Genomic DNA, 14,768 nt, shown 5'->3' with positions numbered 1-14,768 from the left:
AGAAATGCTACTTTCATCATAGGAATGATAATACAAATATCTAATGAAAATTTGAAATGCTAAAAGATAGCTAGATGTGTTTTAATGATAATTAAAAAGGATTCGATAAAGTGAGGCACACAGATCTAATGAAAATCCTACAAAGATTAAACCTAGATGACAAGGACAACAGTCTCATTACCAATTTACACTGGAGTCAGCTGGTAGCAATCAATAACAGTAACAACCTGACACCATGAATAGAAATAGAAAGAGGAGTGCACCAAGGATGTGCTTTGTCCACAAATCTATTTGCGATATATAAGGAAATTACCTTGAGAACCATATTTGACGAGGAAGGGATTAGTATTAGAGGAGTCAATATAAATAACATTTTTTATGCAGAAGACACAGGAATCATTACATATGAGAGTGATCAATGCTGACACTGCCAGAAAAATTACGATGACTTCTGGATACAGTGAAAAGAGAAAGTTAATTAATGGGACTCAGAATATATACAAGAAAAACTGAAGTGGTATTTGCATCAAAGGCCACAGAACTTTGAATATGCAGCAATCAAACAAGTTTGTTTACCTGGGTAGTAAAACGATTCAGGATGGTAGATCAATATGATAAATTCGTAGATAATTTGCATTTTTCCTAACTATACAAACCTTAGCTATTTAATAGGGGCTATTACTTTCGGCGTAGCTGAAATGACGAGCCATCAGAATTTTAACGAGGGTTTACTACCCCACCGCTAGTTAGCGGGGGGTAGGGAGGGTACCTTGCTACCCCCCCCCCCTCACACACACACACACACACATACCTGTGCTTGAGCTCACTTTGCTTGGAGGTAGGACTTCAAGGGGGATAGGGCTGGCGGGCAAGTTTAAATAGCTAAGGTTTGTATAGTTAGGAAAAATACAAATTATCTACGAATTTGTCATTTGTTCCATATCTGACATACAAACCACGCTATTTAATAGGGGTGACTCACCCAATAGGAAGGGTGGTCCGGAAACCATTCCGCGTGATGCCATAGCGGAGCTATGAGGGTCATTGAAAGATTGACCGATATTCTGGTCTTGTTGAGTATCCTCCTCATCAGACAGAACGGGGGAAAGGCGTACACGTCGATGTTGTCCCACCGTTGTTGGAAGGCATCTTGCCAGAGCGCCTTGGGATCCGGGACTGGGGAGCAGTATAGTGGAAGCTTGAAGTTCAAAGCTGTCGTGAACAGATCCACAGTCGGGGAACCCCACAAAGTCAGGACTTTGTTGGCTACTAGATAATCCAAAGACCACTCGGTACCCACTATCCGAGACGCTCTCCTCAGATTGTCGGCGAGCACATTCCTCTTGCCTGGAATGAAGCGTGCCGATAGTGGAATCGAGTGGACTTCGGTCCACCTCAGTATCTCTACTGTAAGATGGGATAGCTGCTTCAAAAAGGTACCTCCTTGCTTGTTGATGTAAGCCACTACTGTGGTGTTGTCGCTCATCACCACCACAGAGTGACCCGCCAGTTATTGTTGGAACTGCTGAAGGGCCAAGAAAATGGCCTTCATCTCTAGAAGATTTATATGGAGGCACTTTTCTGATTCTGACCACAGGCTTGAGGCCAGTGGTGTAGAACATGGGCCCCCCACCCTTCCTTTGAGGCGTCCGAAAACAGCATCAAATCTGGGGGGAGGACGAGAAGGTCCGCTCCTCTTTGTAGGTTCTCGTCTGTCACCCACCACTGGAGGTCCGTCTGTTCCGCGGGTCCCATAGGGATCATGACGTCCGGGGAATCGTAACCTTCATTCCACCGAGACTTGAGTTGCCACTGGATGGATCTCATCCTGAGGCGACCGTTGGGAACTAGATGAGCCAAAGAGGAGAGGTGACCGAGGAGACGTAACCACGATTGGGCTGGAAGCTCTTCTCGTCTGAGAAAAGGGCTTGCGACCTTCCTCAGCCTTGCTATCCTGTCGTCTGATGGGAAGGCTTTGTGGAGATTGGTGTCTATATCATGCCTAGGTATACCAGTCTTTGAGTGGGAAGCAGAGAGGACTTCTCGAGATTTACCATGATCCCCAGATCCTGGCAAAGTCCCAGAAGTTTGTCTCGGTGTCGAAGAAGGGATGACTCCGAGGCTGCTAGGATTAGCCAGTCGTCCATATAACGGAGGAGACGGATGCCGATCCAGTGTGCCCACGACGATATTAGGGTGAACACTCTAGTGAAAACCTGTGGTGCTGTGGAGAGACCGAAACACAGCACCTTGAACTGGTACTCCTTGTTGTCTAGGCTGAATCTTAAGTACTTCCTTGAAGACGGACGGATTGGGATCTGGAAGTACAGTACATGTCCTTCAGATCCAGTATACACATGAAGTCTTGCGGCTTCAATGCAAGACTGACCGTGTTTGCGGTCTCCATGCTGAACGGAGTTTGTTTGACTAACTTGTTCAGAGCCGAGAGGTCGATGACTGGTCTCCAGCCTCCAGACGCCTTCTTTACAAGAAGGAGTCGACTGAAGAAGCCTGGGGACCCGTCGACGACCTCCTGGAGAGCGCCCTTCATCAACATGGTCTGGACTTCTGCCCGAAGGGCCTGCCCCCTTGCTGAACCCATGGCAAGGGAGCTCAATGACACTGGATTCGTCGTCAGGGGAGGTAGAGATGTTGTGAACGGGACGCGATATCCCCGACTGATTACGGAAATCATCCAGGAATCGGCCCCGAGTTGCTGCCACCTGTCTGCGCAACTTTGAAGGCATCCCCCCCACTGGTGTACATGCAGGGGGATTGCCAATCCTAGCGTTTGCGGCCTCGGCTGCTCCCTCTAGGATTCTTCCCTCCCCTGGAGGACTTCTTGCCATGGCTTAGACACCACTGTCTTCGCTGCCGTTGTCGGTTTCGTGGTCTTGGTAGGACGGGGCTGCTGGGGTGCTTGAGGTTTATAGGGCTCAAACAGGTTCGTTCCCATCACGGAAGAATGTCTAAGCCTGCTGATGCTGATCTCGGTGCTAGGGACCTTTTGATGGAACCTCTCAGACACGACATCCCGACGTTTCAGGATGGTGTTTGCCCACAAATTCGAGACTTGGTGGCCCAGAAACTCGATCGTGCAAGTGCCTGAGAGTAAAAAGGTCTCCATAGCTTTCCAGGTACGTTCTTTGGATAAATCCTCCGAACGTATCAGGATACCTAAGGTCCCTAACCAAATATCCAGCCACGAAGTGGCCTGCATGGCACACTTCGCAACCTTCTCCTGATTAAGGATCTCAGTTGCCGGAAATGAGACCTGCCGGTTGGAGAGTCTCTCAAGAGGGACTCCCCTAGTAAGCTCTTCCAATGAATGGTGAAAGGGAAGAGCTAAACAAGACTCCTCTAAGATCTCGAAATACCTCCTCTGCTGTACACAAGGAGGTGGGAGAAACTTGTTGCCGGCACTGGATCGGCTGGAGGAGGCTAGCTCGGAGAGCTGGACTGCGATCTTGTCCCTGGCACTCTTAACCCCTTAAGACCAGGGCAAAGCTGCACTGGCCTTAGAGGGTTTTTGAGTCCCAAACACTCGGTCCAAGACCGTGTCTTTGCCCTCTCGAGGAGGAATCTCTGGGTCAGCAAACCCATTGAGTCCTCATAAGGGTCAGAACCTGCCAAAACGCATGTTCTGACTCCTGCAGCTCTCCTCCTGAAGGACTAGCAGCGAAGTCTCCTGTCCCCAAAGGCTCTTTTTGGGGAGACTCGCGGACGTTCTCCGAGTGACTGGCTGGCTCCGATCTAAGTCTAGACGAGGACTTTGGTACTGTCTTGGAGTCCTTCGACTCCCTCCTGGGAGGGATGCAGGACTCCAACAACAACGGAGGTAGGCTCTTCTCCGCCCCTACCCGAGAAGACTTTCTAGCGCGAGGTGGGGTTTCCCTCATTGGTGCGATGGGGGAACGCCTCGCCTCACATAACTCCCCAGGACAGGATATCCTCGTCCGAAGGGGAGGGAGAAAAAGTCTGGGGGGGAGGGGGCCTGCCTCGAAGGCTTACGAGGAGACAGCTTAGTCCTCGGAGAAGTCACCGCGTCCAAAACTCCTCTTTTTCTCTTCAGGGGAGTAGATGTCGCCAAGGATTTGTGGCCCAGGTCAGAGAGAACAGGCTTAAAAGCCTGCATGACCGCTCTGATCAGGGCCCCAAACCAAGGCTGCTGGCTGACAGCTGCGCTGTCAGACACTCCCACTGGAGGGACAGGGATCGACCGATCCCTGTGAGGAGTTTCCAAAGGGGGGTTCGCCTGCAAAGAAAAAGATGACAAAGAAGAAATGTCCCTGGACCTTTCTGGAACCTTCCCCCCTACCGGCGAGCGCGCTGTTCTGCGCTTGCGTGGGGGGGAATATGGCGATGGCGACCTTGCCGGGCATTGTCCTACAGCCTCGCATGTGGGAGGATATTGACAATCGCGCGATGGGGAATACCCGGGGTCGCGCACGGGAGACTGTAGGCCCACGCGGGCGATAGCTGATGTGCGCGCACACGGGCGATTGCGAGGGTGCGCACGGGCGCGTGGGTGAGCGATGGAGCGTAGGAGCGTGCGCAGGAGACATCAGAGGGTGCGCAGGATCAGGATGAAGAGCCCGTGTGGGCGAGGGATCGTGCGCTCTAGATGATGTTGGGTGCGCGTGCGCAGGAGAGATATCTAGCTGGATCCTGCGTCTTCTTGTGGGCGCACATCAGGCTGGCGATGCATCACTGCTGTGGGAGATGGGCGTGGGTGCGCATCCTCGTGGGCGTGTGTAGGTGACTGCGAGCGATTGCGCGCTGGCGAGGGATGGCGCGCAAGTGAAGGCAGGGGAAGCCTTAAACTTCCCTACTGCACCCAGATCCAAAGATCGTGGGCGCGCAGGCGAGCGCTGGCACACAGGCGAGTGCTGGCGCGCAGGCGAGCGCTGGCACACAGGCGAGTGCTGGCGCGCAGGAGAGCGCTGGCGCGTTGGTGAGCGCTGGCGCGCAGGAGAACGTTGGCGCGCATGGCGCGCAGTAGGTTGAGGGCGCGCCATGGCATGCTGGCGATCAGGTGAGCGCTGGCGCGCAGGTGAACACTGGCGCGCAGGTGAGCGCTGGCGCTTTAACAGGAACATCGGCAACAGGTGCGCGCTAGCGAGCAGGTAAGCACTGACGCACTTTATCAGGAACGTCGGCAGCCGGTGAGCACAGGTGAGCGCTGGCGCGCTACATCAGCAGTAGCAGGAGAGCGCTGACTCGCTGACGCGCTATCTCCAAAACCTCAATAAGGTTAGGAGAACGTTGGCGCTCATGCTTGGCATGGAGCGTAAGGGACGTGTGCGCTAATTTGCGCGTACGCCCTTGTTGCCCCGAAGGGACCATTGCCTGTTTTATAAAAACAGGTTTAGTTGGCGCCCACAGCACATCAGCAGCCAGGAACGGCGACGGCAGGTCAGCAGGTCTGACGGGTGGAAGGTCGGCGTGCCCTTTGTCAGGACAACCTTCCACCGAAGGGGATCGCGAACGATCCGCAGAGAGGTGCAGGGTTGTAGCAGGAACAGTCGGAGATCGGTGACGACGCTCCTCTGCGGCGGACTGCGACGATGATGTTGAACCAAAGAGGCGCCTCCTCACACCCTTATGAGGTGAAGGAAGGCCTCTCCGGCAAAGAGGAAGGCGAGCTTTAAGACGTATGTGCCCTCTGGGGGCCGTTGGGTCAGCAAGCTGACCATCAGCAGTCCTCCGAAGAGGAGTTTCTGTGAGTGAACTCCCCCGAGGGGGAGAATTACCGGTAGGAGAGACTGTTGGACTTAGTTCCTCCCTCGAAGGTTGAGCAGAGGAAGAAACTAAGCCTTCAGCTACAGCAGGTTGAAAAGTTGCAGAGGTAGGAGATACCGTATCGGATACCTCTGCCACCACAACGTCGACGATAGACAGAGGATCAACCTCTGCCAAAGTCGGCGATTGCTTGACAGTGGCACCCAACCGGATGATGTCAAACATGGCTTCCTTGGAGGGCGAACCTTCGAGCCCCAAGGAAGACCAAAGCTGGAATAAATCAGTTACATTGACATCAACATTTGAATCCTCCCCAGGGGGAAGAGGTGGAGCTGCCTCGCTAGGGGAGGCAACGCCATCTCTCGAATCCCAAGATCGGGAGACAGAACCACGGTCTACGCTACCCCTCGACAGTCTCTCGGAAGAAACCGATCGAGTGGGAGCTTTGGAGGAGGTTTGGGCAACGGAAGAAGAGTCCTTGGGATTTTCTCCTTTCAAAGAAATCTTCGAAGGAGAAATATCCCGCCTGGACTTCTTCCATCGCCGAGAAAACCTCTCCCACTTGGAGGTAGACCACTCCCTACTCTCACCACACTTATTACTACTATCAAACCGTTGGCCCCTACAGTAAGGACAAAGGGTGTGAGGGTCCGTCTCAACCGCCAACATAAATGTACCACAAGGGCGGTCGGGGAAATCCAGGACAATTGCACATTTTCGCAGAGGCCAACTTCGCACACAAACCTGTAGGAGAAAAAGCAGAGAGACATTAATGGCTGTCAGAGAGGCGAGGGTGAGAGCGGACACGTCCGACTACCACCCAAGCCAACAGCAAAGTGAGCTCAAGCACACTAGCGGTGGGGTAGTAAACCCTCGTTAAAATTCTAATGGCTCGTCATTTCAGCTACGCCGAAAGTAATAACCCCTATTAAATAGCGTGGTTTGTATGTCAGTTACGGAACAAACGAGAAATAAAGAAGAGAATCCTGATAACCAAAAATCCCTTCAAAAACATGAAAAATAGACTATCAAATAATAGAATTGGTACAAAAACATATTTGTGGTCCACCCTTATGTATAGGTCAGGGCTGAACAATAACAAGAGCACTGAAAAATAAGCTAAATGCAGAAGAGATGTGGTTTTACAGGAGGATGCTCAGAATATCCTGGATGGACAGAGTAAATAATGAGGAGGTAATTGCAAGACTTGGAGTGCAAAGAGCAATTGTAAAACATATAAAGAGACAACCTAATTTTGTTGGGCATGACATACAAAAAAAATAAAGCACTGGGAGGATAGAAGGGGAGGCAGAAGACAAAATACATGGACAGTATTCTGGTGGGCTTGTATCACCAAATCAAGTGATACAACTGGCTAGAGACAGGGAGCGGTGGAGGCTTAAGAGCACAAACATCCAGGACATGGCACTTTAGTAAGAAAGTAAGTAATGAGTTTATGGTATCCAGTAAAGGCGTTTAGTATATTCAGTTATCCTATCGGTATTGCAGTAATTTACAATAAACAGAACATCAAGGATGTAAAACAGGTCCTCAAGGTACTCAAAGAAAACAGGTTAATTGTCCGACTAGATAAGCGTGAATAGGCAAAAAATACAAAAGAATTTCTTGGTCACTGATTAAGTCTCAAAGGTGTTAAGCCCATTGCCGATTTCCCAAGACCAGAATATTAAAGCACTGCAAGAGTTTTCTGGCATGATCAATTACTATCACCTTTTCATATCCAGCCTGGCTAGATTTATGTCTCCTTTATACGGATGCTTAAAAGAAAAACCCATAAACAATATGCTGGTCTGATAAGCAAGAAAAGGCATTACAAGAAGCCAAAAGACCCCTTATTTCTAGAGCAACACTAGTATTTTCTCTCTGTCATAAGTCACTTACACTGATCATGGATGCAAGTAGCAGAGCCACTGATGCATCACTCCAGCAGAATACAGGGGATGGCCACCAAACGCTCTCACTTTTTCAGCAAGAAGTAATCTCTAGCAGAACAGAAATACTCCCCCTTTGAGAGAGGTTCCTGTAGTTCATCATGTTACAGTGGAACCTCTACATCCGATCGTATCTACATCCGAATTTTCCAACATCCGAAGTAAAATTCGAGCAAATTTTTGACTCTACACCCGAATTTTATTTCGACACACGAAGTAGCAATTTTCGTCGTACCGGTTGTATCCGAATTTTTCGACACGCGAAGTACAATTCGAACACGTTCCGACTCTACACCCGAATGTTTTTTTCGACACCCGAAGTAAACAATACTCGTACGCGTAGTCGGTGCTCATAGCGCCTGAAGTGTTTTTTATTTCCGCCGATAGAAGGCAGCACATCGACCTCGGAGGGACGCTCAATTAGCGCGGCTTGGGTCAGTCCTCTGTTCTCGTCGGCTTCGTGCGGTTGTGCTCTTTGCGTTGTGATATTAACTGTGAATTAATCGTGATTTTTTACGTGCATCCATTAACGATAATTTACGTAAATCATGGGTCCAAAAAGGCTTAGTTTTGCCAGTGGTAGTGGTAGTGGTGAGAAAAGGAAGAAGGAAATGCTTTCTATAGAAATTAAGCAGGAAATTATTGAAAAACATGAGCGTGGCATCCGCGTGAGTGAACTTGCTAAACAGTATGGCCGTAATATGTCGACGATCTCGACAATCCTTAAACAGAAGGAAGCTATTAAAGCAGTGAAACCTTCTAAGGGGATCACTATAATTTCCAAACGCCGTACCCCTATCATAGAAGAGATGGAACGACTTCTACTAGTGTGGATTAAGGATAGAGAGATCGTTGGCGACACCATCACCGAAACCGTTATCTGCGAGAAGGCGCACGCCATCTTTACGGACTTGAAGGAGGAAAGCTCTGTGGGTGATGCTGGGGAGAGTTCAACCGAGCCTTCCTCAGATGATTTCAAGGCATCTCGTGGCTGGTTCGAGAAATTTAAGAAACGGTCCGGGATTCATTCAGTTGTTCGCCACGGAGAGGCTGCTAGTGCGGACACAAAGGCTGCAACTGACTTTGTTAAGAAATTCGAAAATATCGTAAAGGAAGAAGGCTACGTAGAGCAGCAGGTGTTCAATTGTGATGAAACCGGGCTGTTTTGGAAGAAGATGCCGAGTCGAACCTACATCACTGCTGAAGAGAAGATATTGCCTGGGCATAAGCCAATGAAGGATCGGTTGACTCTTGCTCTATGTGCCAACGCTAGCGGGGACTTTAAAGTCAAGCCCTTGCTTGTTTACCATTCGGAGAACCCTAGGGCCTTTAAAGCACACAACGTCGATAAGGATCAGCTTCATGTTTTCTGGCGATCCAACTCGAAGGCCTGGGTCACTAGGCAATTCTTTGTGCAATGGGTAAACCAAGTTTTCGGTCCTTCTGTGAAGAAGTATCTTCATGAGCAGAAATTGCCTTTAAAGTGCCTGCTATGCCTTGACAATGCACCCGCTCACCCCCCCGGACTTGAAGATGATATCTTCGATGAATTCAAGTTCATAAAGGTGCTGTATCTTCCACCAAATACCACCTCTATCCTCCAGCCCATGGACCAGCAAGTCATCTCTAATTTTAAGAAGCTGTACACCAAGCACTTATTCAAGCAGTGCTTTAATGTCACGCAAAGCACCAACTTAACTTTGCGTGAATTTTGGAGGGGCCACTTCAATATCGTGCACTGCTTAAAGATCATTGATCAGGCTTGGGTGGGATTAACTCGACGGACCCTCAATTCTGCATGGAAGAAGCTGTGGCCTGATGCAGTTTCTCCCCGAGATTTCGAGGGTTTTGACCCCGAACCTGATCCCGTGGTCGGTGCAGCAGAAGCCGTAGAGGAAATCGTCTCCCTTGGCAAGTCCATGGGTCTGGAGGTCGACGCAGATGACGTTACGGAACTCGTCGCCGAACATCACGACGAACTGACGACGGATGAGCTCAAGGAACTCCATGCTATGTCGGAGCACATGAGTGATGACGAGGAAGAGAGCGAGGAGGTAGAACATGTGTTAGGTTCAGCGCAAATAAAAGAGGTGTTAGGAAAATATCAAGACGTGGTCGACTTCATCGACAAATACCATCCAAAGAAATTGCAGGTTTGTCGTGTAGTTTCTCAATTCGATGATGTTTGCCTAACGCACTTTCGAAACATTCTGAAAAGCCGTACGAAGCAATTATCTATCGATGCTTTCTTTAAAAAAACTGCGAAGCGAACTCGCGATGAAGAGGATGTAAGTGAACCGAAGAAAACGGCAAAGAGTGAAGAGGAAGAAAGTGAAACACAGAAAACGGAAAAGAGTGAAGCAAAAGAAATTCAGTCAATTTTAAATGTAAGTGATAGTGATTAAAATTACGTAATCATCAAAAAGAAAAAAAGAAAATGTAAAAAAAATATAAAATATAAAAATAAAAAAAAAATAAGCTAAGTTATGTTAAAGTTCACTTAGTGTAAGTTAGAATAAGTTACGGTAGTGTTACATTTATCGTAGTTAACCTCTCTACCTCCTCGCCGTCCGTCCGTCTCCTCTCTCCTCTCTGCGTAGCGAAGACGAACAACACCTGCGCTGGAGTTTCTAAGGTAAAGTGACGCGAAAAACCCGTTTCTTATTTATCATTTTTTGCTAATTCTTCTTATTTACATGTCTATTCTTCTTATTTACATGACTATTATCTAATTTAGTGTTCATTATTCTCATGGGAAAGTTATGTGTAGTAGTTTATTAAGAAGTTATCATAGGTTTTTGGGCTCAACCACGGATTAATTCTATTTCAATGTATTCTTATGGGAAAATTCGTTTCGACATCCGATCAATTTCTACATCCGAAGTTGGTTCTGGAACGGATTAAATTCGTATGTAGAGGTTCCACTGTATCCTGCATTTCAGACAAGCTCGAGGGATGGTAATTCATAGTGCAAAAACTTACCATTATCCCTTGATTCATGCCTTCACAAAAACAAGATTGCTGATCAGTGCGCCAACAGTGGCAAATTGCCGAGTATTCCTGAACCATCAGGTAACTGAAGAGTTCTTCCAATAAAATCGCCATGGTGAGCAGCACGCATAATTGAGGTAGTGCACAAACCCACATTAGGCAGAGAAGCTCGCCCGCCCACGTCGCTAGGTGGTTGGGTGCCCAACTGTACACAAACCTCATCCGCAAGATTGAGGTTAGCACGTCCCCCAACTACCCGTCATGGAGAGAGAGAGACTCTTGCTCGTCCTTTCCTATGTAGGTGAAAGACAAGCAGCCTTCCTTTCCCCGAAGGGGCAAAAAGTCTGGGCTACTGCAGTGCGCTTGCGCACAGTAGAGAAGCAGGTTCTCCCTCACAAAAAGTTGAAACCTTAGGCGCAAGGTCGTGGGAACTTGGCCTCGCAAAGCGATGAGCGCTCTGCTTGAAAGCGGGATGGTGTCACAAGGAGTCCTATCTCTGAGACTATAGCTGTCTACCCTGAATTCTTCAGTCTACCCTTTTCATCTTAGAAGAAGTGTCACAACCCGAGTAGGAGAACAAAGACGTGTATGACAAGAAGGCGGAGGAAAAACAGAGTGCACCCTTCTACCTTCTGGCTCTCATTCTTGGCTCTACAGTATAGGTTGAGCAGTCAAAGCGTTCGTGACCATCGATGAACACTTCCACGAGGGGAAAACCACTAGGATTGCTCCAACAGGCACAACACTAGAGCGCACTGTCACAGGGAGAAAGGAAGACACACTAACAAAGTCACATGACCCCGCAAGGAGGCACAGCCAGTGTCACTAAGGAAGGGCTACAGCTTAAGATCCCCTGGCAAAACTGTTAGGGCAACTGCCACAGGAGGAGGGGTTGGGATCACTCGGACCATGACAAGAATCAAGGAACCCCAGAGACAGGGGTAGCCCCTCCCTTGGCCAACCATGACCCCAACAACAGAACATTAACAGACGTACAGGGAGATACCAAATTATCTTACCCATCATTTAGTTCTAAGGGGGGAACCACCAAACCCTTCACCAATGGGAACACTCAAGACACGAGTAAGCACGGGGGGTACCAGGGAGGGAATAGATGTTTCAGCCATCAACTCCCTTAGGTAATGGAGAGCCTTACTGAAAACCTAATGGAGAGCCTTACTGAAAACCTAAAGAAGCCACTATTTCCTTATGTCAACTTGTCAACAGCAGAATGACCAACAGTCAAGGCCAGGAGGCCAGTACTTCAAGCCTCTGTAGGAGTAGCTAACTTTTGGAGTTCCTCACACATGTGAACACGAAACTCGCTGATGTAGATCCGAAGACTCCAGACCCCTGCAGTGTACTCCTCTGCGACCAATCAAATGCGTATGCAAAGGGACAACATGAGCAGACATATTCCAAGAGGAGACAGTAGCAACAAAAGAACCCGCAAATGTTTTCTTGGGCGTCACCCAGTCCAACCCCCACAAATGCCTCACTCGCTTCCTTCCCCAGGCCAACGGTCCGTCACTGCACCAGAGGCCATGACCTACATTCAGCATCAGGGATGTTTGCAAACAGTCATGGCCTCAAGCACAGAAGGAACATTTATCTACAGTCAGTTTGACCAATCAGCTGCAGATTCCATCCCTACACCAACAATGACATTCTTGCTTCGATTCCACAATTAACAACCAACATTCACTTTCAGACAAATTGAAAAAATTAATAAGTTTAACAGGAGCTGTCTGTACATGCATACATGACAGCGGCCGAAGTAAAAGTGAAGGCTCTTCGAATGGAGAAGGGGTGGGGCTCCTCGCCCCGTACCCTTACCAGTTGGATAACTGCTTGTTATCCAGATTTAGTGTGAATTCTAGCTCGTGCTTTAGTAATATACCTAATTAAAGGACGAGGGTTTATATGTCGCTTAAGAACAAAGGCATCTTTAATTTCATACTATATCCTATAATTTTCACACTATTAGCAGACTCATTACTGATCTCATGCAAAAAGTAATTTCTGTTTAAATAATTGTAAATATGTACATAAAGGACATGGAACCACTTTAGATCAAATGTAACTTTTAGAATACTCCTTGATAAATATGTTAACCTTTGTAAACAAAGTATGTAATTCTTTTCTATCATACCTTTACTGTATCTTGGTAAAATTGCATTTCAAACAAATAATAAATGAACAAAATTATTACAATTTAGGATATTTTTAATTAGAGGCAATTTTTCAGAATTTACCCTATTTTTGAACGGGACAGTCACACACTAGTTTAAAGAGAAATTTCTAGTTTCATTTATCATGCCAAGTACTGTTTTCATCAAATCATACTTTGTCACATGACTATGAAAACTTTGAATTTTGACAAAGTGGTCTGATTAACAATAATCAATAAATAGACCATGAATTACAATGAGCATTTCTTACCAACAACAAATTAATTACATTTACTGTATTGGTCAAATGATGACCAATCTGGCTTTACATGGTGTGAAAAGTATCAACTTAGACTAATATTTTGTTTATAAATACACAAATACTGTACAGATTAAACATTCTTAGTAAAGTCTTGAGAGCTTGAAGCACATGGGGATCTGAGTGCACCGTGTAATAGATTTTTTTTTAATGAGACTTAATACTTGACTGCTATTCTTATGAGAAATTTCAACAACCTTGAAATAATTATGTGGTGGTTCCTAATAATACAGTCTAAGTCAAGTCATATTGTTTTTGCTTTGCCATAATAAAGGGAAGTCGTTTTGAAAAGGACAAAGGATAAATGACAACCTGAATTTCCCCTGCATGCACCAAAATATTCCAACAAAAATATTAAGACATAATATCCCTCCTACTCATATAAAGTGTAATCCTCTACATCAATTAAAGGCAAGTAGTATTATGCAAAGCTACGTAACAGAAAAGGAGGGTTATGAATTGGAATCTCTCTTACCAGTATACAGGTTAGGTCGGGCGTCTGGCAAGTGTACTACGTAAGGTTAGTTTAAGAAGCATTCTTTATTTCACTTAAGTTGGATTAGGATGCATCGCAGTAACTGCCATTAACTCATCTTCCTAGTTTATATTTTCTAGTAATCACACAAATGAACCATAAATTTTCCTATTGCTAATCTTCATTTATGACTATCTTAACACTATTATTATAATTTTCATTATTACTTGCTAACCTACAACCTTAGTTCGAAAAGCAGGATGCTATGTGCCCAGGGGCTCCAACAGGGAAAATAGCCCAGAGAGAAAAGGAAACAAGGCAAATTAAAATATCTTAAGAACAGTAACAATATCAAAATAAATATTTCTTATATAAACTATAAAAACCTTAACAAGACGATGCCCTAATTGTAATTCTGACTATTATAACTTTCAAAGACTTCAAACACTGGTTTCCAACGCAAGTCTCCTAGAACTGTTTGATAAGAGGGTAAGGAAACCAAGAGAAAAATACATTTTTTGCAACCATAATAATGATAACCAGAAAAATCCATGTTTGGGCAATAAGTTAATTTATGCTAACAGGTTCTCAATACTGTGAATTAATACTGTAAAAATCACAAATGCAAGTATAAAACTTACAATACAGTCTTCCCATTTTAATAATTTATATATAAAAAACTAAAGCTCTCATTTCTAAAGAAAAACTAAGCTACACTAGCTTACTTCAGATAATGATGATAAAAATGTCACATTTCAATAAAACTGGACAATGTGTTAAGGTACAGAATTTCCAACTGAAACTAGATATAGGCTAAGAATGACAGTCCATTACTTTAGCTTTGAGTATTCTTTTCACTAAAATGCAACCAATTGGGGTTAAACAGAAAAACAAAAACTAAACAGGCATAATTTCCATTATTATGCAAAAATCCTTTTCTCACAGGGGTCCCTACTAGTATGATAGGTATCTTACTGGGTTATGGAATGTTGTTCGACCTGAAGCAGGATTAAAAGGATCTAAAACTTAATGTGCTAACACGGGTAGAAAGGTCTAACTAGGAATGCCATTTTTCCCTGTTGGAGCACTTGGGCTTATAGCATCGTGCTTTTCCAACT

At 46.2% G+C, this 14,768-nt stretch overlaps 1 protein-coding gene across 8 annotated transcripts in view; it reads right to left on the bottom strand.

The window, feature by feature from the left end:
* Nucleotides 1-14,768, bottom strand: part of mv (lysosomal-trafficking regulator mauve) — a 388,598-nt gene that overhangs the window by 372,879 nt on the left and 951 nt on the right. The window lies entirely within an intron of this gene.

This window comes from Palaemon carinicauda, chromosome 16, assembly GCF_036898095.1.
Source record: "Palaemon carinicauda isolate YSFRI2023 chromosome 16, ASM3689809v2, whole genome shotgun sequence".
NCBI classification, from domain to species: Eukaryota; Metazoa; Arthropoda; class Malacostraca; order Decapoda; family Palaemonidae; genus Palaemon; species Palaemon carinicauda.
The sequence above is the reverse complement of the archived record's forward strand: the minus strand, read 5'-3'. Positions and strand labels throughout refer to the sequence as shown.